The sequence below is a fragment of the Podarcis filfolensis genome (genome assembly GCF_964270895.1).
Source record: "Podarcis filfolensis genome assembly, chromosome: 6".
NCBI classification, from domain to species: Eukaryota; Metazoa; Chordata; class Lepidosauria; order Squamata; family Lacertidae; genus Podarcis; species Podarcis filfolensis.
The window spans coordinates 87,592,920-87,620,079 of record NC_139609.1 but is presented as its reverse complement, the minus strand read 5'-3'; the positions used below and the strand labels follow the sequence as shown (position 1 = coordinate 87,620,079).

The 27,160-nt window shown below is 43.5% G+C and overlaps 1 long non-coding RNA gene across 1 annotated transcript in view; it reads left to right on the top strand.

Moving 5' to 3' along the window:
• The window catches only part of LOC310764901, a 111,511-nt gene extending 86,331 nt beyond the window's left edge, over positions 1–25,180 (top strand). Inside the window, exon 3 of the long non-coding RNA XR_014549336.1 lies at positions 25,080–25,180. This is a non-coding gene — a long non-coding RNA (uncharacterized lncRNA). The remainder of the gene's footprint in view (positions 1–25,079) is intronic.
• Positions 25,181–27,160: the final 1,980 nt, after the last annotated feature.

Genomic DNA, 27,160 nt, shown 5'->3' with positions numbered 1-27,160 from the left:
GCATGCTTTGTGATTTTAAATCTCCCCTGGGGCTCTGCCGCCAAAAGTACTTGCCCGAAATCTGGATCTAGGCATCCAGGAAATTCTCCTTTTCTTCTTTAACCAAAATATTACCACGTAGGGCTGGGAATGTCTCCTGCCTGAAAGCCTTGGAGAACTGCAGCTGGTCAATGCAGACTTCACTGAGTTAGATGAACCAACAGTCTGACTTGGTATAAGGCAACTACCAGTGTCCTTGTGTCCTTGTGTTCTGCAGCCAGCAGTTCGTTTGGGGTGTATGGGGGGGTGTCCTCCAATACCTCCAGAATTCCCTGTCCCCCAACAGAAGCCTCCTGGACCAGCTGGACCCATCCCACCTCGTTGTTAAATAAAGAACAGGGTGAAGGGTTCATCCCAGTTACAGTACTTACCCACCATTCGGAATCTTGCTATGAAATGGGAAGGAAGGAACCCTGTTTACCTCTGTAGATATAATGCATGTGCATATAAAGGATAGCTGGGAAAAACCAAAAGTTATGTAAACACAGCCCAACAGGACTCCGTCTGTACCCACCGAGAAGGTAAACGACCTCATACACTTACCATCCCACATGGCAATTCATTTTGCTCCACACGAGCAAGGAGGTACACCTATTTTTAGTTCACCTAGGTTTCCATTTTGAGATTGTTACATTAGTCAGTAATTTCCCTTTCTATAGCACTCAGTTAGTAATAGCACTTTACATTTCTGGTGCAGTTCTCCTACATTATCTCAGTAATCCTTACAAATTGGACTGTAAGGTACCCCTATATTATTGTTAGCCCCATGTTGCAGACGGAGGGGGGTGTTTGAGGCTGAGAGAGCAGAGTCTAGAGCTGAACAGGGTGGGGGGACTTCCTGTATTACAGTGTACCCAGTATACTATACCAAATGCAAGTATAGCCTGCTGCATGTGACTCGTTGACCTAATTCTCTCAAATTGCAAATGGTAAATGCTTTGTACCACTTCAACGTGCAGATGCAGTTTCACACAGGTTTGCGCAGAGGAGTCTCCACTCATAGAATTGTTGAGTTGAAGGGACCCCAAGGGTCTTCTAGTCCAACGCCCTGCAATGTAGGACTCTCAGCTAAAGCATCCATGACAGATGGCCATCCAACCTCTGCTTAATAATCTCAAAGGAAGGAGAGACCACTGTCAGGAGTTCAGCCTACACTCGAGTAGGACCCTGGTAGAGACACATACCTGACTGGCATGTTCTCTCCCTCCTGGTCGATCATTCGGGAGCTTCAAAAGCTTTCTTCTGCCTGAACATCACAGTGACCGATGCCAACAGACATTGGCACACTTAGGGATCTGCAGAGTCTTCGCAGCTTGCTTAACAGACCTCAGCAACTCAGCATTTTGGCTAATCTACTTTATTTACATATAAACACACACGGAGCACTACAACATGGCTCCCTCTCTCTCTAGCATCAGACAGCAAAGAAAAAAAGAACAAAGGACAATAGTCCCACTTCACAGAACACAGTAACACAAACATCTTATCTCCGTCACTTCCCACTCTGTGGAGTCAAAACATACACTGTCATGCGAAAGACAACAATCCCATGACTTCAGTCATGGAGCAGGAATTCTAACATCCACAACCTCCTGAGAGAGACCGTTCCACTGCCAAACAGTTCTTACTGTCAGGAAGTTCTTCCTGGTGCTTTGTCAGAAACTCCTTTTTTGTTATTTGAAGCCATTGATCTGAGTCCTACCCTTCAGAGCAGGAGAAAACAAGCTTGCTCCATCTTCCATGTGACAGCCCTTGAGATATTTGAAGATGGCTATCATATCTCCTCTCGGTCTCAGTTATGCAAGCCTCCATATATAACTCAAAATGGTGAAGTCTAGAAACTGCTTGACCACAGCCCTTTTCACACACACAAATGGATGGGGGGGGGCCTTTGGTAGGCTTCACATTCAGTAACAACAACAACAACAACAACAATAACAATAATTTTTATTTATACCCCGCCCTCCCCAGCCAAGGCCGGGCTCAGAGCGGCTTACAAGCAATAATAAAAACAAGTTGAGTGATTACAACTAAAAACAAAATTAAAATACAACATTAAAATATTGAAACATTAAAATATTAAAATGTAGCCTCATCGCAGGAGGAGAAGGAAAGGGGAAAAAAGAGAGGGAGGGAATCAAATTGGCTCCAAGCCAAAGGCCAGGCGGAACAACTCTGTCTTACAGGCCCTGCGGAAAGAAATGAGATCCTGCAGGGCCCTGGTCTCATGAGGCAGAGCATTCCACCAGGCCGGAGCCAGAGTTGAAAAGGCCCTGCTTTGGTTGAAGCCAATCTAACTTCCTTAGGGCCCGGGACCACTAGGGTGTTGCTATTTATGGACCTTGAGGCTCTCCGTGGGGCATACCGGGAGAGGCGGTCCCATAGGTACGAGGGTCCTAGACCTCCACATGTTCAAAGGTGATTTTGAGACTATACCTGCAATCCTTGCTGTATGTAATCTTCTCTTTAAAAACGGTGGTACCAAAATGTTTCCCTCTTGGGGTTGCTCCCTCCACCCCTGACCATTGGGCTGATGGTAACTGGATTCTATCAACCTTTGGAGGTTACCCAGTTAGCTATCCTGCTATAATTGATCCAGGACCTTCTGTTTCCCAGAGTATTCAATCATGCAAGCAGGAGCCCATGCAAATTCAGGGTGCATATATAGGCTTCATGCAAACACTACACATGAAATGTGTTTTGGCTGGATGAAGGGCTGGCAGGCATACTCCCCCTCTCCATCTTTCCCATTGTCATGAGAATTTGCTCCTCACTCCCCTGGTTTAATATCCAAGCGAGGGAAAACAAAAGAAAACACGGAGCCAAGGAATAAAGAGGCAGGCCCAGCATCCAGATAGGCAGTGCTTTTTTTTTGTTTAAAAATGTTTAGGGGTACTGTCATTCTGTTTGAGACTCAGGAAACACCATGACAAGAAATGAGGCCGCCATCGGGGGTAGCAACAGAACTGACGAATCACCGTGCTAGAGAAGAAACTAAAAATTTTATAATGTTTAGTTTCTTCTCCCGTTAGATTCACAAAATGTTTAGGGGTATGCATACCCCTGTGTACCCCCAGAAAAAAAGCACTGCAGATAGGAACCCAGTACTTTATTCTGTTGCAATAGAGGCAGAGCCCAACTCAATCTGGGTGTTCTAGATGAACCTCCAGTTTAGCCAAGAGTCTGCCCCAAGAAGAATTTGAAGGCAGATTATATACACAAAGAGCCATAATACATCAAAACATTCTCAAAACTTAAGCATCCTCAGAACATACCCCGTTTTAAGCACAGAAAGGGGTCGCTTTATTTATTGTTTGTGAGAATGACGTCAAAGTCTCTGCATAATGTTCTGTGCCATTACAATGAACGTTGCCTCTTCAGGTGGGAATCTGAGGGGTCTGGGGGCAAATGCTAATTATAACTCAAGTGCTAGTACCTCTCTGGCCCCAGGTGGGAGGGGAATGTGAAGATATTAATATCTGGGCAGATGCTGTTGGAGACTCGTCTTAAATCACTGCAAGGCTGATGTATTCTATGCCTGTAATTGCCACTAAAAGTTCAATGTGGCATTTTGCTGATGTGCCAAAAATAGCCTGCCTGGGTGCCATTCGGATTTGATTTGACAGAAGTTAAGGTATAAGGGGCCAATGATCCAGGTAAAATGCCTGTCTCAGACATTTTGATAAGTGAACTGCCTACACAGAAACTCCTTAATTGCTCTTGTCTCCCTCAATTGTTCCTGTTAGCGGGGTCTGTGCAAAAAAGGTCATTAATCAATCATAAAGGATATGAAGGTTTTATGTTTTGCTTGCTTAACAAAACACGTCTTTAAAGAGGTATGGCCTCCTTGATTTCTTATTAGTTAGCTTCGATGTTCCCTCGCTTGCCAACAAATTTTGCAATATGAATCACTTGATGTCTCTGTTAATGGCAAGTTGCATGGGGAGAGCTCAGTTTTTCAGCTCCATTTGCTTAGCGGTAAGCTCTTGACCTCCCCATTTGGTATATAGAACAAGATAGGGCTCTGAAGATGCTTCTGAAGATCATGAATGAGCTTGTGGGGAGAACTAGAAGTCTGAAATGGGATCTCTGATTATTAAGGGTGTGAAAAACCTCAAAGGCCCATAGCTGTCAAGCGTCCCTTATTTGGCGGGACAGTCCCTTATCCCAGTGCCATGTCCCGCTGCTGTCCCTTATTGATGAGGCTTCGTTTGCTGCTGGCTGGGCTTTCTGCCTTTGGCTTGGAGTGGCTCAGAAGTTGAACATACCTGTGACCGGAAAATCCCTTATTTTGGCTGCTGATCCCTTATTTTCAAATCTGTAAGTTGGCAGCTATGCAAAGGCCATGACTCTGCATATGAACTAACCCAGACCCTGTGATCACAATTTCAGGCCCGGTTTTGTGTGCCCCCTCCATGAGAGGTCCAGAGGGTGGCAACATGAGAATGGGCCTTTTCTGTGGTGACTCCCCACTTATGGACTCGCCTGGTGCCATTATATCTCTTTAGGCATCAGGCAAAAACACTCCTCTTCTTCCAGACCTTTGGCTAATTAAAATTGTTTTGTTTGTTATTGTGTATATTATGCATTTTGTGTGTTTTTATACTGTAAACCACCCCGTTATCCTTGAATGAAGGGCAGTATATATATATATATATAATCAATCAATCATCTGGGATCACTTTGAGCTGGCAGCAGATCTCAGCTGTGCCCTTGCAGGAAGCTGCTGTGGGGGTGAAGATTCTTCACTGGCTAAATACGTCAATTTTGCTTTTCTCTAAGTTTCTTACGTTTCTTGTCTTAAGTTTAGTTCTCTGCACTTCCACATCAGACTGCTTTTTAAAAAAGTACTTGTGAAAACTCATTAGCATTTTAGCGTTAATTGCTTCTAATTGCTTTGAGGCAATCTTTCTACCATCAAGCGACGTATACATTTTATGAAACAAGTAAATAAATAAATAATGGAGTGTTTGTTCCCCAAAAGCATTTCCCCCTAAATATAATGCATTTTTGTATGCTATTTTTTTTACTACCGTGCCTAGTTATATTCACTCTTCATCTCAATATATGAATTTTTGTACACATCAGTTGCGTGGAGAACTAGCACAAAATCTGGAGAATTGTGAATTTTGAAGGATGGCTGCTTTTTTTTCATTTACATATTGTTTTGGAAATTGTAAATTAGCATTTCAAAGCAAACTTACCCTAACTGCATCAAATTTCAGGTGAGTTGGCCTTTAAATGCAAACCAAACCAATAATTTCTTTATAACCCACCTCCCAAATATGGCTGCCATTGGTGAAATTTCAGTTGCAACTCTAGCGTCAAAGATTCTGTGAGCCCAGAAAACCCAATTTGCCCTGGGAGCTGTGTTTGACCTAACTTTTTTGTTTTAGGACTTCATATGCAATTCTGTGGGGTTGAACAATGTTACAGGATTCTGCATTGATTATGTCCTCCACCCCTAACCTGACATTAAACCCCAAGGTTTTCTGAGGTTAAATGTAAGAACATCAGGAGAACCCTGTTGGGTCAGGCCAAAGACCCACCTAGTCTAGCACTCTGTTCTCATTGTGGCCAAACAGATGCTATGGGAAGCCCACAAGGTTCAGAGGGGGAATCAAAGCAGCTTACCCACATCACCCATTTTTCTTGTACAGAAGACCTCACCACTCCTCCTGTAGGTGCTTTGGTTGTTTGTCTGAATGCATTTGTTGGGTCGTGTTTATTACAAGTATTCGAAGGCATGTTTGCAGCCTAGGAGAACACTTACAAATAACTCACCCCAGTTCCTTTTGTTCTGTTACATTCGCTTGAGCAACTTTGCTTCATTCATTTCCCCCCAACTTTGACTTTGCTCAGTGTGCTGTGAAAACAAGCGGAATTAAAGCAGATGTTTTGTTTTCACTGCTTAGGCAAATGTGACACCTAATCAACTGGCAGCAACGTACATAAATGAGCTACACAGCATTAAATGCATAAATACCTAATAGCAAATAAATAATTTGCAAACAATAAAGCAATCATCAACATTCAAGTCAGATTTGAATAAAAGATCATATGAAAAGAACACAGGAGATTCAAATTCACACCACCTTCAGTTTATAGCAATGTGTGAAACTGAGTATATGGTTAAAGAGTAGGGTAGGGTTGGTGTTATATTTTTTTCCTGGTTCCAAGAAGAACTTGTCATCATGCCCACTTTGCACTGGGATAAGAAACACAGGTAAAGTCTACTTCGTCCTGCATCAAACTTCACGAAGTGTTGGAGGGAAAAGAAGACCATTTTCTATGTACCTTTAAAAAATGGAATTTTTGGTGGCTATTGCAGGGGGTGGGAAAAAAAAAGAAATAATGGGCAAACACAGGCTGTGTCCAGTGGTGCCTTTTTACCAATGGAAGGAGTTATTCCATTCACAGAACAATGTTTGAGCTAGTGGAGGCCTCCATTAATGGTAGAGAAGAGGAGGTCATCTTCAAGGATTCACCCTTATGTCTCAATGCTACTTTCCATCCTCTTCTGGATGATCCACCTGGCACTAGAAGCTGGAGGGGGAATCTTCAATTATTATTATTATTATTATTATTATTATTATTATTATTATTATTTCTACCCCGCCCTTCCTGGCCAGAGCCAGGCTCAGGGTGGCTAACACCAGTAAAATTACAGTAAGAACATAATAGGGGGGGGGGGGAGCCCAATTTAAAATACAGGTTAAAATGCAATTTAAAATGCAGCCTCATTTTAAAAGTAGCTCATAGATCAAAACCATAAGGGGAGGGAAACATAAGGGTCAGACTGAGTCCAAACCAAAGGCCAAGCGGAACAGCTCTGTCTTGCAGGCCCTGCGGAAAGATGTCAAGTCCCGCAGGGCCCTAGTCTTTTGTGACAGAGCGTTCCACCAAATCGGGGCCAGTACTGAAAAGGCTCTGGCCCTAGTTGAGACCAATCTAACCACCTTGCGACCTGGGACCTCCAAAATGTTGTCATTTGTGGACCTTAAGGTCCTCCGCGGGGCATACCAGGAGAGGCGGTCCCGTAGGTACGTGGGTCCTAGGCTACATAGGACTTTAAAGGTCAAAACCAGCACCTTAAACCTGACCCTGTACTCCACCGGGAGCCAGTGCAGTTGGTAAAGCACTGGATGAATATGATCCCGTAAGGAGCCTCGCTGCGGCATTCTGCACCCGTTGGAGTTTCTGGGTCAGCTTCAAGGGCAGCCCCGTGTAGAGCAAGTTACAATAATCAAGCCTGGAAATGACCGTCGCATGGATCAAGAGCTTCCCCTTCCTCTTTTGCTAGTGAGTGTCTTAGCTGATTCAAAAGCATTTTCATGGATAGAAGGGGACAATTGGGCTCAGTCCTTTTATAGCAACACCTTGCACTTTATAGGAGCTAGAATTTAGGATGGTTCCTAAGTTTAAGATACTTTAGTCCTTTGCAGTTTAGCCGATTGATAGTTTAGCCCAGCTGCTGTAAGACCGTTTCCTGTGTTTCCACCCCAAGCCATACAGCTACTGGCATGTTTTCCCCAGAGACAAATAGCAGCATGTGCATGTATGATTTAGATCAAGAAAACACCATGAGGGAAAGGTCTCATACAATTTGAAGCCCATGTGTCTGATCTTCTTTGACTTGAAGATATCAAGCGTAGGGAAGGACATTTATAATAAGCAGACTCTTAGAATGCAGTGTAATTAAAAAGTTGCTGTTAATGTCACACATCTTTTCATTGACAAATATGATTTCTAGACCACCTTAAGGTGTGCAATAAATTGAGACCTTGTGTATGAGTGCTCATATCACACATCCTTTTATATTAAAAGAGAAATGCTTTTTCCCTATACCATGATATGAAACCTTCAGCCATGATATGAAACCTTCAGCCATGATATGAAACCTTCAGACTGAACCCAGGCAAAGTCATTTGTGTGGACAGTAATTATTATCTAAAGGCTGTTACACAAAGGCAATTCCCAAACATTGATTACATACACCACTCTCCCAAGTGAAGGGATTTGCATTTCCATAATTCCCGTAAGGTTTTCCCCACTGTGGAGATCCCCCACTGGGAGCCACAAAAGTATTTGAAATTGGGTGCAGTTGATTGATTGAAATATTTAGTAGGCAGCAAGATTTTCTAGGAGGCAGAATGGATTGATGGACGAAGCTATGAATATGCTGAAAAAAAGATGATTCCAGTTCTCGCTGATGCACTTTGGTCTTCACACACATACATACACAAACCACCTCAGCAAACACAGGCACACTGCTGACAGACAACACACTGCTGTTAAGAAATGCTTTGGCTGAAGCCTGCCTCCTTTTAGAAACTCCCATCCTTCTTGGACTCCCTTCTCTTTGAGTATTTCTGACCATGGGATCACACCCAATAGCTCCTTCAGCTTTTCAAAATTGGCCTTCTTCAAGTCCAGGGTGTGTGTCTGACTACATTCAGTTTTCCCTTGCCTCTGTATCCTGAAACCCAAGAGAACATGATCACTTCCTCCCAAGTTTCTGAGTACTTACACTTCATCAATCAGTTCCTCACTATTGGTGAGGACTAGGTCCAAGGTAGATGATCCCCTTGTTGGTTCTTCCACCTTCTGGGAAATGAAATTGTCAGCCATGTAATGGAGGAATTTGTCAAATCTTATGCTCTTGGCAGAGTTTGAGTCCCAAACTCAAAGTATTAGTTGATTAGTATTTATCTCCTTTTTGAATGGTAATCTGCTCTAGTAAGGCATCATGCAAGTCTTCAGTTTGGCTTGGCGGCCTATAGCAGACACCCACAGTAAGTTCACTGTTTTTTCTCTCTCCTACAATTTTTACCCATATACTCTCAATCTGCTTTTCATGTTCCAGGTCATGGATTTCTTCACAAGTGTTCTTTACATACAATGCTACCCCTCCTCCCTTTAATTGACTCAACCCAATTAGATTTCATTATGGGTCAAGTATTGAATGATGCACAGGAACAATCTCATTTTGGATAAACTAATGTGTGGATCTGCCTGAAACATGGAGATTTTTTGAGCAAGCAGTAAACATACTTTAAAAATGTGCAGAAGTGTACTGTGTCCTCCAGTTTATGGAAATGAGATTGTTTGGTTCTATTTGCTTATTTCATTTCATTCCCTTCCAAGCCCATGGCAGTGACACAAAGTTGTTTAATTAGGTGACACTCTTGATCAGCCAAGAGGCAAAGTGCAACCCATTTATATGGAGGATCATATTTTTAAGGGCTCTCGAAAATGTAATTGTTTGTTTGCAAAAGTGAAAAATAAATAAAGCCTCCTGCAAATTGCAAAGCCCAGGCGGAGACGGAGTCATTCAGAAAAGAAATCATCAGAGAGGAGACAAAAATAACATTTTAATGAAACCCTTCATGGAAATATCCTACCATTTGCCCATGCAGCAAAAGAAACAGAAAACATAACTATACTAGGTTTTTTTCCTCTTCTTTTTTTTAAAAAAACACAGTTTAGTATCATCAGAGAGGAGTGGAATTGTAAGGCACCTTAGGCATCATGAGATGTGAAATTCCATATCCACAACTTCATGTTCATTAAATAGTTTACATTTGCTTTAATTAAATGCTTTTGTATAAGTACCATTAACTTCCCCCCCACACACCATTATTATTACTCATTAGCAAAATCCCTGTGTGTGTGGAGAGAGAGAGAGAGAAAGATGATTTGGATATGGTATACAAGCATCAAACCTCTCCATTCTGAAGGAAATCAGCCCTGAGTGCTCACTGGAAGGACAGATCCTGAAGCTGAGACTCCAATACTTTGGCCACCTCAGGAGATGAGAAGGGTCCCTGGAAAAGACCGATGTTGGGAAAGATGGAGGGCACAAGGAGAAGGGGACGACAGAGGACAAGATGGTTGGACAGTGTTCTCAAAGCTACCAGCATGAGTTGGACCAAACTGCGGGAGGCAGTGGAAGACAGGAGTGCTTGGCGTGCTCTGGTCCATGGGGTCACGAAGAGTCGGACATGACTAAATGACTAAACAGCAGCAACAACAACAACATACAAGCATGAGACAAGTACATGCAGCATTCAGCAGTGTGCAACATCCTTTCTTCTGAGTCGCCCCTGATTAAAGGTAAAGGTACCCCTGCCCATACGGGCCAGTCTTGCCAGACTCTAGGGTTGTGCGCTCATCTCACTCTATAGGCCGGGAGCCAGCGCTGTCCGCAGACACTTCCAGGTCACGTGGCCAGTGTGACAAGCTGCATCTGGCGAGCCAGCGCAGCACACGGAACGCCGTTTTACCTTCCCGCTATAAAGCGGTACCTATTTATCTACTTGCACCCGGGGGTGCTTTCAAACTGCTAGGTTGGCAGGCGCTGGGACCGAACTACGGGAGCGCACCCCGCCGCGGGGATTCGAACTGCCGACCATGCAATCGGCAAGTCCTAGGCGCTGAGGCTTTTTACCCACAGCGCCACCCGCGCCCCTGATTACGAACCCACAAACTTCACCCTGACCCCTCCCAATTTTAGACAGAACAGTAAAGGTAGCCAGATATCCTGTTCCCATCACTTTGTAATTCAAGCTCAGAACAGGGATCTGGATAGACACCCTCAATAAAACAAAGAAACGCATTACAGGAGACCAGGCTGCCTTCCATAGCCAGGTACAGAGCCACAGAATAACATGTTGGAGGAATCCTGGCCTCAGTAGAAGCTGACACACCAAAATCATTCCCTCCTTCAGGGAACCTTGGAAAAGAGCACATTATAATAAGGTTGGACGGTGGGGGACCCCTATCTGCCTTATATCTAAAACCTAGGGCACAAATGAGCCTCAGAGTGAAGGTCAACTCACAGTACAGAACATTTAAGGGGAGGGGTTCTGCTTGGTTTAGGTGCAGCTAGAGTTCCCCACAAGGAACTCTGTCCCACAACCAGACCCTGCAGAAGGGAAGACCCCCGCCCATCAGCTCTTGTGCAGCAACTTCAGTCCTGTTTGGTATCTCTCCTACACCTTCACAGGCAACTTTGACAGGGGGCCAAGACCACCTCACCGGGTGCAATTGTGAAGTCAGGTGATTTACAGGTATGTGTGAGTGTGTTATATCCAGATCATCAGGTGGAGCAAAGTCACGATACTAGCTTCCCAGAAAGTGGGTTGAGGGGGATGTCAGAACAGTGAAAATATGTATGGTCAGTTGCAGTCATGCAGGTCTGTTAACATAAATCCATTTTCTGAACTATTAATGGTACAGGAACCCAGGTATCTCTTTTATTTGGAGACCTTGATCAGGGACTAACACGTGATCCCTTGCTACAGATCAATGTAAAAGGCAATTTCCATCTGCTAGAAATGTAGATACAAGATTCCCGCAGGCACACTGAAAGCCCCATCAAAACGAATAGTGCATTTTGAAATTCCCAAGTTATCCCTTTGTTTGAAATTATTTTGTGAGGGTTGGTAACATGCGTCTCACTTTAACCAAGAAATGGGGAACTGGTAGGACTCCAGATGTTCTTAGGCTCCACTTCCCATCAGCCCCAGCCAGCATGGCCAGTAGTCAAGGATGATGGGAATTATAGTCCAACAAATATCAGGAGGGCCACCAGTTCCCCATCCCTGATTTAAAAACGATATTGCCGAAGTTTCACTTTATGATTTTTAAACAGTTCATATACTGAACTCCACAATGCAATTTATGCAACTGAGACACCTGAGCTCAAAATGAATGGTTTTCTAGTTTTGGAGGCTATGACTTCAATTTTCGAAGCAATGTAGATCTCTTTCTCTATGCAATTATATCTTCCTCCACTGGGTGAATCATATAAGGTTCAACGGAGGTTTGGGCTGTGATATAGCCCCAAGCTGATAACTCTGGAATAGCTGAGTATTTTCACAACACCACAATTTTTAAATTCATTACCTCCAACATTTTAAATGTCATTATCTGATATAATTATTACTATTAATGCTTGTAATTAATTCTCTGATTATTCACCCTTCACTCAGCTAGAAATTTTACTTCATAATTAGGAAAGCCTGTTCTGCTTATTAACCTCTAGCTGCTCTAACATTTCTTACACTCATTAGTTACATGGAAACTGGATACTTTCTAATTCTTAATAGATTATAGGATTTGACTTGTAGGGCTCTCCACTCACTGAATTAGACAGGATCTGAAAGTGAGAGCAAATGAGATCACCCCTTTTAGAAGACCTGCTTGCCTTTCAAAACATAGTGGGCATGATTCAGCTAAAGTTAAGTCCAATGGATTTTGACATCAAGAATGTGCATAAATCGCTCTTCCAATTCAATGGCGTCCAAGTGCTTAACTTTAGCTGAATAATGCCCATTGGGAAAAAACGTTGGAATGACACAATCTGCTTTTGGTCTGTTGCCTCATCTGCACCATACATTTAAAGTATACTCTTGTACCACTTTAACAGTCATGGTTTTGCCCAAAGAATCCTGGGAGCTGTAGTTTGTTATGGTTGCTGAGAGATATTAGGCAACCCCCATTCCCTTCAAAGAGCTACAATTCCCAGATTGGTTTAACAACCAATCCTACTTCTCAGGGAACATTGGGAATTGTAGCTCTGTGCCACATTTCATTTTTTTTAAAACAAAAACAACCCCAAAGTTCAGTGTTCAAGATCTGGGACACAATAGCTTCTGTGCATTACTTGTAACAGCTGTCAAAAATAGTGAACCACTATTCATTCTGTCCCCACTTCCCTTCCCCCAAGCTTCTGTTCTAATAGACAAAGTTAAACATACTGAGTTCCTTTAGCATTTACTTAGAGGCCACTGGAAATCAATGGTTTTGTGGTGATGAAGCAGGAATGTGAGCTAATCAAAACAGGATGGGTCTCTGGTGTTTTCGTTTGTGTGATCGTTGCAGTTTTACACGGCAATGTATTAAAAATTGAATTCTTTAACCACTATCATTAAATTGTAAGAGTGCCATCCTGTAAGTTCCTTTTGTGATTGATATCTGGGGATTGTTTCAGCAGGAACAACAACAACAAAAAGCAAATTCCACACATGTGTGAATGAAGAGAAATGTATGGTTAATTGTGGGGTAGCATGGCAAATGGACCCACCTTCTGTTTTCCATTAAATTAACTTCCATTAATGCTAATTCATGCACTCTCAGAAGATAATGCAATCCATAATATATGCACGGAATCTGCATTATTGTTGACACAAGGCTAGTTGCCCTTGGACTTAAGCAATAAGCTGCATTTTTCACTCAGAAGAGAGGCTTCATTATTTTTCCATCCAGCTGAAAATTATATTTTGCAGTAACAACTCACAACAAACACTTATCAGCATTATTTTCACAACTGTCAGATTGTCCAGCTGCCTTGTGAAAAAAAAGTAACCCCTGACTATCTTCTCCAACCTAATCAAAGCTAAACAAGATATAACACGGGGTACACATTGAATCTGTTTTTTGCTTTTGCTCCAGCCACAGAAATTGGAAGTTGAACAACTTTGTAGCAACCTCCTAACCACCAGCTACCTCCCTTTTCATGGGGGAGAGAGAAAATGCTGGGTTGATGATGGGGATGCTTTCTCTCCCATTGCATAGCCAATAAGTTGGGGTGTCCCTAGAATACACCTGGAATGAAAGCTATTGCATGTGCTGGGACACTGTTGTTGTTTGTTCTTGTTTCCTGTCCCTGACAGGAGACTTTGTTCCATGCCAGAGAAAGCTTCTGAACAGTCATCAAAGGAAGCCCAGCGCAGAATAAATTACAGTAGACCAGTCTCGAGGTGACAAAGGTATGAATGACGGTGACATTGGTACTACAAGGTGATAAAGGAATGAATGATGGATGCGAGCAGTTGCAAGGTCTAGGGCTGAAGAATCACTCACTCTTTTCTGTGTTATATTTTCCTTTGTGATACAAATGAACACCAGTGTACCTAAGAAGGAATCTGCTACACACATTTTTATCCTTCAAAGGAGTTAATATCAGAACCAAGCTAGGCATGACATGCCATGGATGAGGAGAGCTTCCCAATTGATTTTTATTTTTATTTTTAACTTTGCATTTATTTGCTTTATGTGTTCTTTAGTTTCACTGGCATGTTGTTTGTTTACTTCCACAAGAGCCCCTGGATTTGATTGGTGCACCCCCCAACATAGTGATTATGATTATAAAGTACAAAGACCTTTGACTGATAAAAACAAAATGGCTGCACCTTCTCATATGTCTCAGGGGAGCCTGGCCATGTAGCTACACATGCCTGCATAGCCCTGATTTCTGTGATTCCACCCTCCCCCCCTTAATTAATGGCTCCCCGACTGTTGTGGTAAGTATCTGGAGAAGGGCTGTGTGGCTCAGTGGTTAAGCGCATGCTTTGCATGGAAAAGGTCTCAGGTTTGATCCCCAATATCTCCAGGTAGGGCTGGAACACTGTTGAACTCTTTAGTGGGGCAGGCCTGTGGGATGTGAAACACAAGAGCAGTCAAGTACAACATTCCTAGAGTGAACATGTTTATACATGGGGAGGCATGTTTGTCCAGCCAGCAGGTAAACTTCCTGTTTCCTTCTGGGCTGGGACAGACTTCCTCTGCATGTGACTAGAGGTGGGTGTGGCCTCACCTGTGCAGGTAATGACAAAAGGACAGGGCAGGGCAGCCATCTCTCTCTCTTTGACTACATGCATCAAAGAAGCAACATCTGCTTAGCCAAAGATGCTCTCAGCCATGAGAGGACAAAGGGAGTGTCTTCTTATGAGATAGTTTCTAGGTATATGTTACTTTTCTAAGCTAAGTCTGCCTTCTGGGATCCTATTGTGAACAGAATGATGTGTGAGTAAACCTTTTTATACTTTCATAGAAGACTGTGTCATGTCTTATCTTTTATGAGGGAATAAGGGGGAAATACCAGAACAGTTATTGTAGAGGCTTTAGCGAGCCTGAGCAAATGCATCCGCTGCAAGTTTTAAAAGGGGAATATTACTCTGCTAAATTGTGAACTTGTTAACATAAGTTGGAAAGGCTATAATAAAACAATATATCCTCTCCTGCATCCCTGAACATTCCCACAAGGCCAAGGATCTGGTTTCCCATTCGGCAACTGGGAGAGGGGTTTAGGCAAGGCTGGGCTCTAGACTCACCTGTGCAAGGAATGTGTCGTAATACTATCCTCGTGCAAGCCTTGTATGGTACCCACTATAGTTTGAATTCCTTCCAATGCCACAGTTGTGACAATAGATTTAGAGAGCCTAACAACCGTTGCTGCCACTCCCTGAGGAAAAGGCGAAAACCTCCCAACTCATCTGGGGTTGGGAGTAAAAAAAGATTTGGCAGAAAGAGCCCAAGGAAGCACTAACACCAAGGTTGAGTGGGAAGTTCATGGGACAAAATGGCCCCGATCTCCATGTTCCTGAGACTTTTAACCCCTCAGCTGCCTGATCCCTCACAAGATCCTGCAAGAGCACTCAGCCACATGAGGGATGTTGCCAAGGGTCATGAGAAGAAGGGCTGAAGCTTTGCCCTCTCCTCTGCTGACACTGAGGTCCAGCGCCGAGGGCCTTCTGGCGGTTCCCTCGCTGTGAGAAGCCAAGTTACAGGGAACCAGGCAGAGGGCCTTCTCGGTAGTGGCGCCCGCCCTGTGGAATGCCCTCCCACCAGATGTCAAAGAGAACAACAACTACCAAACTTTTAGAAGACATCTAAAGGCAGCCCTGTTTAGGGAAGCTTTTAATGTTTAATAGGTTATTGTATTTCAGTGTTTGGTTGGAAGCCGCCCAGAGTGGCTGGGGGGACCCAGCCAGATGGGCGGGGTATAAATAATAAATTATTATTATTATTATTATTATTATTATTATTATTATTATTATTGAAAATTCCACTTTGTATGTCATGCTACCAATCGCTATGCCTTCATTCAGCCTGGGTTTCCATGACACTTGCTTTCCCCTGGTCACGCTGACATGAAAGAGGCAAAGATAAAAATAACTGCTGCCATCACTGCATGTTTCGCTATGGAAGCCAAACACAGGCTGTTAAGGGGAAGAGTTTGAAAGAAAAACAGCATATCTTATGGCATCGGCACAGATTGAAATGGGTGCAAACTTTGAAAGTGCAAATAACCACCTCTTGTCCTTGACTACACGACTCCAGTGTCTTCTTGAGGGCAGTAGAGCTAATGGCAATTGTGATCCAGAAACAAGTGCATTCTATTTAATTAATTCCCTTATTTAAAAGATTTATAAGCTGCCTTTCTGAGCAGAACTCCCTCACGGTGGCATACATGGGGGGGCGGAACCCCCCCAAAACACAAAAGCAGCACCAAAATATGACATTCAAGATGGGCTCTTCAAAGAAAAGAAAAAGATATCCAGTACTAAATGACCCAGCAATAAAAAATGCCCACCCAGCCCAAAATATAAAAACCTACTGGAGGTCAGGTGACAATGAGCTGCAGAGCTGTGGGCCACGTGGAAAAATGTCCCCTTTCTCGTGCCTAACAGTTTCAAAGAAGGCTTCTGTTTTTGGTCATTGGCAGCTTGATATGGGTGCAGATGATCCTACAAATAATCGAGACCCAATTCATTTTAAGGCATTGAAGGATAAAACTGGCAATTCAAATTGTTTTTGGAAATGCATCAGCAAGCAGTGCCGAAGGTCTCATATAGTCCAACCACCTTGACCCTATCTGCAGCTTCATTTCAAACCAGCTGAAATACCAGAGCTAACTTTAAAGGCCGTCCCATGTGGAGTGTACTGCAGTAGTCAGGCTAATATATGCTTAGAGCATGAATTAGGATGAAGATATCCTGTCAAAGTACATTTCTAGCATGGAATGGGCTCTGGTGCACAAGACGGAATGTCCATTCTATGTTAGGTACCTAGGAATTGTCATGAAAAGCATTGATTCACCCAGTTTAGTATGTAACAGGCTCTGCATGTAAGAGATGATGGCATGTCGTGGGATGGAACTGTCTGAAAATCTTGACATCAAGCTTATAAGCCTGGATTTTCTTTTTTCTAATTTGCACTATGCTTGTTGATCTTGATGAGAAAGTGTTTTGTTTTTTTACAGATTCCACTAAAAAAAAAATGAACATGTTTTGCATATAATACTAGGGTTGCCATATTTTGAAGAGCAAAAAAGAAGACGCTATGACGATTCTCATTTTAAATACCCCTCTTATATGTAGTCTATAGAAGCTGTGAATATATTGCTGAAGGAGGCAGGAGAAGAGGAAAGCAAGTTTTCAACCACCAATTATGTCTATGTCTCATCCAGAGTAGAGCCAGAGACATTTTGGCAAATTTAAAAAAACCCAACCGGACAGAAATTTTACCCCTGCAAAAGAGGATGTGTCCTGGAAAAGGAGGACACATGGCAACCCGATATGATATGCATTATTATACCTGATTAAAAACATAATGTTCCACATATATTATATGCATATATACTCCAGGTCTATTCAAATATCCAGCATATAAACAGGTACATTCAATAATGCATATAGCTGTATAAAAATGTGCATTTATGTTTTAGAAAGTCAAGCTGCAGACATGCAGTACCACATGGACTTGACTCTTATATATGCATTATATATAAGAGTATATATACCTATAAATGTATATATTTTTGCATGTAATTTAGCATTTAATTAGTTGGGCTCTTTAAAAAATGCCATTGAGCAAGTGGTGTCAAGATAAGCAGGTGGTTGAAACAAGAGATGTGGGCAAAGACTGATTGGGCCAAAACCACTAAGTTCCATGTATAAATTTATTTCAAACAGATTCCTGCTTCATCCCTAGGCAGTCCACCTATTGCAAATTGCCAGGCATTTGGTATTCAGGGAAGTAGCGATATTATCTGCAGCTGTTTTAACTAGTGGGAATCTGTTTGATGCTTTAAATGTTCTTAGCATTAATATGTTTTATTTTGTTATCCCCCTTTTGGGAGGAAGGCTGGGTTATAGAAGCAACAAATAAGCAACAAATAAAAATAAATTTTAAAGTGAGGTTTTTAATTTAATTATTTTGCATAAATTAAAAGCATAATTTGCATGAGGCTACCAACTTGTTATTTACACAAGATGCTTCACCTGCACACCATAAAACACAATGTTAGTTTTTGTTTCTCATATGTGGGGAAACAAAACAAAACAAAAAAGCTTGTGATGAGAGAGTGAGGGAAGAAGAGGTAAAGAGCAGGGAATCAAGTATTGGAGTACAACAGGGTGGGGGGGAAATATGCACTCTCCTACCCCAAATTGGAAACCTATTTCAAAATAGACAATTGGTTGCTTTGGGATACAAAGTGCAAGGCAGAATGTGAAGACCTGGCAAAATTCAGAAGGTCAAAGCATAAACACAGGCTTGTAAATTTGATTCCCCAAATAGCTCCCCCTACACATTTGGCAATGAATATTCAGTTTTATTTGCTGAATATCAAATCTGTAGTCTGGGGCATTTCCAAATTAGCTGGAGAGAGCAGTGCATGGATTGACCAGAGCTGAAAATGGCAGCTCATTGTTTATTGATATAATAAGTCTGAGGGTGTTGTTCCATATAGCCCAGCACTGCAGTGAATCAGAATCCGCCAAACTGGGGGATTTGCTTCAGTGTCCAACTCTGTAGTAAGAGCCTGGCAGCTGCCTCTGTGTGTTCTCAAGCCAGTGCCAATTGGCTCTGGTGTGTTTTCCTTAGTCCCAGTGGATGATGATGCTTTGAGAGTGCGGAGAAATAGTCCACCCTTAGAGTTTTTCTGGTTTGCATTAGAAACTGCTTGAAATTCATGAGCACCGACGCTGAGCGCTGGTGCTCCTTATTAATCTCCCAAGGCCAATGCTAGAGAGAACTGGTTGACTGAAATCTGTGATGGGAGGCTGGTGTTTGCTCCTTCAAGACGGGAGAGGTGAGTGTTCATTGTCTCAAAGCTTCCATCGATTAAGCACCACGACTGGTCACATCAAGTCATGAGATTTGGGCCAGTTTTGCTTAAATCTGGCTTAGGTCATTGCAGGGCTTTTTTCAGCCAGAACTCACCTCTCAGGTGGGTGCCATTGTCATTATAGGAGAACAAGGCAGGCATTCATGGTACGTTCAAGCGCCTCCTTTTCTAGAAAAATAACATTGTAAGGGTTGCCTTCTTCCTCGTGATGTAGTTACTATTGTTCGTTATGCTGCAGAATTGAAACCTGATGCTCAGCTTCGTCTATGCCACATACTGTAAGTTGTGAGCCAGATAATATTTATTTTTTTTATTTTTTAATAACAATTTATTAAATTTCCAAATAAAACAAACAACCACATCTAAAGCAGATTTTTTTAAAAACCATAGTTTTGATTGACTTCTCTCCCCTCCCCCTCTTGGTTTAATTATTTAATACTTTTTCACGCACGTTCTTAAAACCTTATATTCTTACTATTTCAATTTTAAATTTTCTTCACCTTATTACAAATGACATATAGAAGTTTTCCTAATGTGAGAAACTATACACAAAGCTTAAAAAATATGCAAACATTTATCCCCTAAATCTCTCTCTCTCTCGGTATTCTCAAAGTCCTTTTTTTCTTGGGTTTTCTTGGGTATTAAATAATTTGTCCCGCATAGCTCAGTAGTTTATTTTACCAATCTTCTTTGCTGGAAGCTTCTTCAGTTGTGAGCCAGGTAAAATAGCTTTGTTATTTTTAAGCTTCTGAGTTACTTTATTTTGTGCTATTACCAGAAATCTTTTAAAAAAACCAAAAACTTGTAACTTTCTCTTAATAAAACTGGACCTACCCAGCTTGATTACATTCCAGAGATGGGTCACTCTCCACAGAGGGGGCAATCTTAGAAAAGCAAACCTACCCCCTTTCCTGGTCACCAACGAGGAACAAAAAGTGGCTTCAAGTCCCCTTCTCCCATCTAATGTTGTTGTTGTTTAGTCGTTTAGTCGTGTCCGACTCTTCGTGACCCCATGGACCAGAGCACGCCAGGCACTCCTGTCTTCCACTGCCTCCCGCAGTTTGGTCAGACTCATGCTGGTAGCTTCGAGAACACTATCCAACCATCTCGTTGTCTGTCATCCCCTTCTCCTTGTGCCCTCCATCTTTCCCAACATCAGGGTCTTTTCCAGGGAGTCTTCTCTTCTCATGAGGTGGCCAAAGTATTGGAGCGTCAGCTTCAGGATCTGTCCTTCCAGTGAGCACTCAGGGCTGATTTCCTTCAGAATGGAGAGGTTTGGTCTTCTTGCAGTCCATGGGACTCTCAAGAGTCTCCTCCAGCACCATAGTTCAAAACTCCCATCTAATAGTTCTCCCTGAAATTGATAATGAATAGTCTTTCGATAGCTTCTCTACCAGCGACTTCCATCTCCCCACAGAATTTTCATTCTCCTGGCACTAGTTGTTCCTGCTAGCTTGGCAGGGACCTCTAAAATATTATCTTGGGGTCTGTGTAGGTACATGTGACAGGAGGCAAAGGAAGCCTTGTGTTTTGTATCTCAAAACAACCAATTGTTTATTTTGAAATAAGTCTTCATTATGGGTTAGGAGAATGCATACTCTCACATGAGATGGCCTTCCCTTTTCGGCTTCTTTCCCCGCTCTCTCTTAACAAGGCTTTTGTTTCCCAAAGTATAAACAAACAAACAAACAAAATGGTGACTATAGGCAAAGGGGCAGATTCCTGTAGCTTTTGATCACCGTTCAAGGACATTCTGTTTATTCTATGCAGAGGAAAACATCTTGTGTGAATAACAAGTCGGTGTATTTGCGTGTTCAGACCCAGAAACCTCCCCCCTAAATAATTAACACTTGACTCAAAATTTTGGCTTTGGTTTTTGGCAGAATTTAGGCCACAACTTTATTGATTACAGGAAGTGACTGGTTGCATAGGCTCGGGTTCGACAAGCTCCCTGCCATGCAGGTAGTGCTGACTCAGGGTTCCAGCATAGGTCAGCCAAGGGTGAACACCTGGATAAGCGAAAAGCCGGGAATGGGCTAACTCCACCACCCAGATGTCCCCCTGGACTCAGGCACAGGCACAACCCCCTCTCAGGGGTTGTCCAAACCATCGAGGGTCTGGATTCCTTTAACAGAATACCCTTCACATAGGGATGGCGAGAGTGTTCTCCCATCCCTATCACCTGAACCAGAGCCTATCTGCAACCTTACAAGTTGTGATGATTTGCTATGCAGCAGGCGAAACCCAAATGGAACCAGCCAATCAGTCAAGTGGGGAAAATTCCTGCTGTGCCCCTGTCCCAATGACAGATGACACACGACAGCATAGCAAGGTCAAGCGCACAAGCCCTAAAAGTAGGGAGAGGTGGGCAGGTGTTCCGAATGCACACACTGAAAGAGGAAGCTCTGGGTCATGTGCATGGGCATAAATAGGTCCCTTGAACCGTTTCAACTGCATCCCATTGGCCAGATTGTACCCAGCTTCAAGGGACCTACCAATCGGGTGTTGTGGCTGACCAATCGTACCCACCCACAACACAGGGTGTCGTTTTTCCAGGTCTCACCATAATACTTTAAGGGAGGACCCGATTTATGCAAATTGCTACATGCCGTGCCCAATACTTATTTCATAGATTTTCCAAAGGAGGCATCCAAGTGAGAAATGTCTCCACATGGTAAAAGAGGGGGGGGATTAAATACAGCAAGTCACCTTTTAACTGGGTTTTCCTTTCTAGGATCCTATTAAAAACACTCAAAAGAATCTTTCGTTACCTGTTAATGCAAATAACACCCTTCAAAGCCAGTAATTTTTCTGCCTTCAGTGCTCTTCCAACTTCTAGCACATAATAAAGTACATTTTTAAGTGCTTTGCAAAACACCCACAGTCTTAATAGCTTTCTTTTCCCCCTTGGAAATCAGGGAGGGGATACACACACACACACACACACACACACACACACACACACACACGGCTATTGTGCACATTCACCAGAACTCAGGCCTTGGGGAATGTGCATAACTTGACTCCATTTTGCACATTCCCCAAGGCAGTCAAGATCTGCAAATTCCACATGGCCTGTTGGAAATTTCACATAATAACAGCAATACCTTGAACTTAGGTAAAGGTAAAGGGACCCCTGACCATTAGGTCCAGTTGCGGACGACTCTGGGGTTGCAGCGCTCATCTCGCTATACTGGCCGAGGGAGCTGGCATACAGCTTCCGGGTCATGTGGCCAGCATGACAAAGCCGCTTCTGGTAAACCAGAGCAGTGCACGGAAATGCCATTTACCTTCCTGCTGAAGCGGTACCTATTTATCTACTTGCACTTTGTGCTTTCGAACTGCTAGGTTGGCAGGAGCTGGGACTGAACAACGGGAGCTCATCCCGTCGCAGGGATTCGAACCACCGACCGATTGGCAAGCCCTAGGCTCTGTGGTTTAACCCACAGCGCCACCCGCGTCCCACCTTGAACTAAGCCTGGTAGCAAATCGACAACCAGTGCAAGTCTCTCAGTACAGGTGTCGTATGCTGATAGGACCTCACTCCTGTCAGCAATCGTGTGCCGCAGAATTCAGCACTAACTGCAGTTTCTGGGTCAGGTATAAGGAAAGCCCTACCAGTGGCGTAGTGTGGGGGGTGCAGGGGGGGCGGCTGCACCGGGCGCAACATCTGGGGTTAGGGCAAATCCACGGGTTAGGGCGCGCAAATCCACGGGTTAGGGGGCGCAAATCCACGGGTTAGGGGGCGCAAATTACTTGCCTTGCCCCGGGTGCTGACAACCCACGCTACGCCACTGAGCCCTACACAGAGTGCACTGCAGTAATCGAATCCTAAAGTATCTGCATTAGCTGTATAAGTTTTATAGAACATATGGATCATTAAGTTAATAAGCATGTCCCTTTATAGCCTTAACTTTGGTTCATGCCTTTACTTCGGGTGTGGGGAGGAAGGCAAAGATATAAAATGTTGGGAACTGGAAAACCGATCCTTAACAATGTCAGCAGGGACCCCTTCTAAAGTGCATCAAACAGTGTTGTACAAAGTGTGTGCGTGTGTGTATGTATGTGTGTGTGTGTGTGTGTGTGTGTGTGAGAGAGAGAGAGAGAGAGAGAGAGAGAGAGAGAGAGAGAGAGACTGTGTGTAGGAGTGCTCTGTGTCATTACCCACAACAACAGATAGAGAGAGTTCATTTTTCATGTAGCAAACATCACCCACACAAATAAATGTGTTCTTCCCCCCATAGTTCATAAATTCCAAGAAGTGTTTGAAAATAATATTTCATTAAATAACTGCCTTCCTTTGTTTTTCTTTCTTTTTTCCTGTCAACGTGTCAATACAACACGGTTTGTGTGAAAATGACAAGACTCTAGACGTTACATCTAAATCCAAAGCCTGCTGTACATTTACCTGGAGGAAGCAGATTACCTAGATCCATTCCAGTCTAGTTTCAGGCCCCGTTTTGTCCCTGACTGGTTACCTCTTTCGGGAGAGAGGTGGGGAAGTGTGAGCCTGTTGGTTCTCCTTGACCTCTCAGATGCTTTTAACACCATGGCCAAGGGGTTCTGGGGCAAGGAATTTGGAGGCATTACAGAACTTCCAAGTGTTCCTAATTTCCAGGGACAGTCCCGGATTTAAAGAAGCTGTCCCAGTTTCTAATTGGATCCCAAAATGTCCTGCTTTTCCTTAGGATGGCTCTATTTCCCTCAGAGAAAAGTTGGAGGATATGGAGTTATACGACCCCCCCGAGCCAAGGAAAAAAGTAAGTATACAACCTTTAGAAGACATCTGAAGGAAGTCCTGTATTGGGAAGGTTTTTTTAAAAAAAATGTTTAATGCTTTATTATGTTTTTACATATGTTGGAACCTGCCCAGAGTTTCTGGGGCAACCCTGTCAGAGGGGCAGTAATAAAATTATTAAAACAGTGGACGCTTGGGTTGCAAATGTGATCCGTGCGGGAGGCACATTCACAACCCGCAGTGTTTGCGACCCACAGCGCTGCCTCTGCGCATGCGTGAGTTGCGATCCGGCATTTCTGTGCATGCGCAAAGTGCGATTTAGCACTTCTGTGTATGCACGACTGCCGAAACCCAGAAGTAACCCGATCCGGTACTTCTGGGTTTCGGCATGTCCGTAACCCGAAAAAACGCAACCTAAAGCCTCTGTAACCTGAGGTATGACTGTAATAATAATATGGAATGTTGTTTAGTCATTTAGTTGTGTCTGACTCTTCCTGACCCCATGGGCCAGAGCACACCAGGCACTCCTGTCTTCCACTGCCTCCCACAGTTTGGTCAAACTCATGCTGGTAGCTTTGAGAACACTGTCCAACCATCTTGTCCTCTGTCGTCCCCTTTGCCCTGTGCCCTCCATCTTTCCCAATATCAGGGTCTTTTCCAGGGAGTCTTCTCTTCTCATGAGGTGGCCAAAGTATTGGAGCCTCAGCTTCAGGATCTGTCCTTCCAATGAGCACTCAGGGCTGATTTCCTTCAGAATGGATCGGTTTGATCTTCTTGCAGTCCATGGGACTCTCAAGAGTCTCCTCCAGCACCATAATTCAAAAGCATCAATTCTTCGGCAGTCAGCCTTCTTTATGGTCCAGTTCTCACTTCCATGCATCACTACTGGGAAAACCATAGGATGTCCCTATTTTCATCAGATAAATGTTGGAGGGTATGGCATTGTGTTACAGTGGTTCCATCCCTACCTGCAGGGTGATTTTTATGGTAGCATTATTTTATGCAGACAAATCTATAAGCTATAGCTACTGTTTATCCATCATATTCTTCACACAGACCCAAAAAAACTCCCCCCACTCATCGCAAACATTTAGCAGTGGCAGGCTATTAATGTCTATTAGCCATTATGGTTGTGCTTGGCCTTCATGGTCAGAGGCAGTCATGCTTCTGAATAGAGTGGTACCTCTATTTACATTCACCTCTGGTTACATATCCTTCGGGATACATACATGGCAAACCCAGAAGTATTTTTCTGGGGTTTGCCACGCACGCATGTGCAAAAGTGCTCTATGCACCGCACGCATGTGCGGAAGTGGCACCTCCAGTTGCAAATTCCTCAGGGTGCAACCAGGGCTCTGGAACGGATCCCATTCACAACTGGAGGTACCACTGTACTAGTTGCTGGAAACTACAGGAGTGGAGAGGGCTGTTGTGCTTGCAGGTTTCCCACAGGCATTTGGTTGGCCACTGTGAGAACAGGATGCTGGACTAGATGGAGCATTGGCCTGACCCAGCAGAGTTCTTCTCGTGTTCTTACGGGGTTGATCACCATTCGCTGCTGCAGTGTGCATAGTGCCCTGAGTTAGTTGCTAAGCGTACTTAGCAACTAGCTGCTAGCTGCTAACAGCAGCTGTCAGAAGCTCCTGGGAAGGACAAAGGCTGGCTCCTAGGAGGAACAAAGGTGCCAGATTCAAAAGGTGCCTTTGCATCTCAAAAGCATTTCAGAGGAACAATGTGTTTCAAGCAGCAGCTAGGGAGGAGATGCAAAGCCAAAGGAAGTTGGGGTTTGCTCTGATTCATTCGAGACCCCTTCAGCACATTTGCCTGAAGTCAGATTGACAGATAGGAGTAGGTTTTTGAAGAAGAGGAAGAAAAAGAAGACGACGACAGCTTCACAGGCAAAACTGAGAGGTCTGATAGACCAAATTAAGCCTATAGGCCAGAGGGTTCCCATCTCTGTCCTATATGCTTGTGTGAAGTGACAGCCACAGATTTGAAGGCCTGTGAAGTCTTCTCTGTTTGTGGAAGGTTCTGTAACACACAGGGAGCTTCTTTTACAAGATCATCACGTCTAACAGTTATTATCTGTAAGTTGGAGGGCAACTGGAACAACTCTGGGGGGAACTAGTGGGCTTGTCCCTGTTGTGCCCCTCACAGAGTAATTTAATGTTAATCATAAATCTTGAAGAGGCCTAGTGTTGGGACACAGAATCATAGAATTCTGGAATTAGAAGGGAGACAAAGGATTATCTAGTCCAACCCCTTAAAATGCTGGAATCACAGCTAAAGAATTCCTGACTAATGTCCATCCAACCTCTGTTTAAAAATCTCCAATGAAGGAGAGTCCTCCACCTCCGAGGTAGTCCTTTCCGCTATCGAACAGCTGCTGCCATCAGAAAGTTCTTCCTCGTGTTTATTCAGAATCTCCTTTCTCGTAATTTGAAGCCACTGGTTTTCTGGAGCAGCAGAAAACAAGCTTGCTCCATCTCCCATGTGACAGCCCTTCAGATATTTGAAGGTGGCTGCCATACCACCTCTCAGTCTTCTCTTCTCCAGGCGGTGACATAATCCCAGTTCCTGTGTGATCTCTGACAGGGTAGGAACAGTTTTTGTGACTAATCTAGGGAAAATGAACACACATTCTGGATGGTAAGTACGGCACTAAAACAGTGGTGGTGTTTGTGTCTGTGTGTAATGGTGTTGAAAATGTGCACAATCTGAGTGTTTTTCGTTGCTATTTCTTTTTCTCAACTTCAGAATCAAAACTGTGCAAATCTACTTTCCCTATCATGTTATAAAAGGGAACACTTGAAGGAGTCCATTGGTTTTTAACAGTCTGTTGGGCGAGTGGAGAATAAAACAAACATCCGCACGATTTCACACTCTCTGCCAGTTACATTGCAAAACAATAAATTTCATCAGACAGTATATCGGCCCCTGTCCTTTTCTATCAGCAGCAATACATGCGAGCCCAGGATTATGGGATTTGCCTCTCTAGTTTCTCTACAGCTCCCCTTGAGGTGTCATATAAATTAGGAGACAGAATGCTCACCTTTCCCCAGGAGCGGGCTGTCTCTGCAAGTTTGTCCTATCATTAACTGTTGTGAGCTCTGCCCTGCCTGAAAAGCTCCTTAAGGGTTCCGTGACTTCAGAAAGGGAGAAATCCACCAAATCTCTAAATTAAAATAGCCGCATTCTCCTGAGTAGGAGGGAAAGGTGGGGATTAATCTCAGGTATGCTCACTAACTTCTTCACGAAGAATGTCAACGGGCCGTTGTGCGCTCCTGTGATTAATTTTGTTTCACAGGCCTTTGCATTTGATGTGTTGCTACATATGATTCCCCAGCTTTTCAGGGTAATGCAACAACCCGTCATTGAAACATTGGGGTGCTCTGGGAATTTGATTTTTGCAAATCCTGCCAGAAACTATTCTAACCGGCTCCAGAGCTGAGTTACCGCAGCCT